Genomic DNA, 596 nt, shown 5'->3' with positions numbered 1-596 from the left:
TTTCTCAGACAAATTAAAATTGAGGAAATTTGTTGCCAGAATATACGCTTCAATGTTAAAAGAAGTTCTTCAGAGAGAAAAATAATACATATCAGAATCTTGGATCTACATAAAGAAAGGAAGAACGTTAGAGAAGGAATAAATAAAGATAAAATAAAATCTTTTCTTATTTTAATAAATGTATCAGGTTACAATTTATTCAAAATAACAAGGGCAACAATGCATTCAGTGATTACTGCTATGGATAAGTGATAGGAATAACAGCAATATTTTAAGTGAAAGGAAGGAGAAATTGGGAATACTCTATTAATTAGTACTTATCCATGAAAATATATCCATGAAAATATATAGTATTATTTGGAAGTGGACTTTTATTAGTTATAAATATGTATTACAAACTCTACGGTGACCACTAAAAAAAGTTTAAAAAAAGTATTATTGATATGCTAAGAGAAAAGATAAAATGGAATTATATAAGATGCTCAATTAAAACCAGAGAAGACAGAAAAAGAGTGGAAGACAAAAAAGAAAGAGAAATAACAGTGATAAGAATTCGAAAAGAGCTAAAACATGGTAGATATTAATTCAACTATACC

Source organism: Hylobates moloch, unplaced genomic scaffold, assembly GCF_009828535.3.
Source record: "Hylobates moloch isolate HMO894 unplaced genomic scaffold, HMol_V3 SCAFFOLD_7, whole genome shotgun sequence".
NCBI classification, from domain to species: Eukaryota; Metazoa; Chordata; class Mammalia; order Primates; family Hylobatidae; genus Hylobates; species Hylobates moloch.
This window is presented reverse-complemented; position numbering follows the sequence as displayed.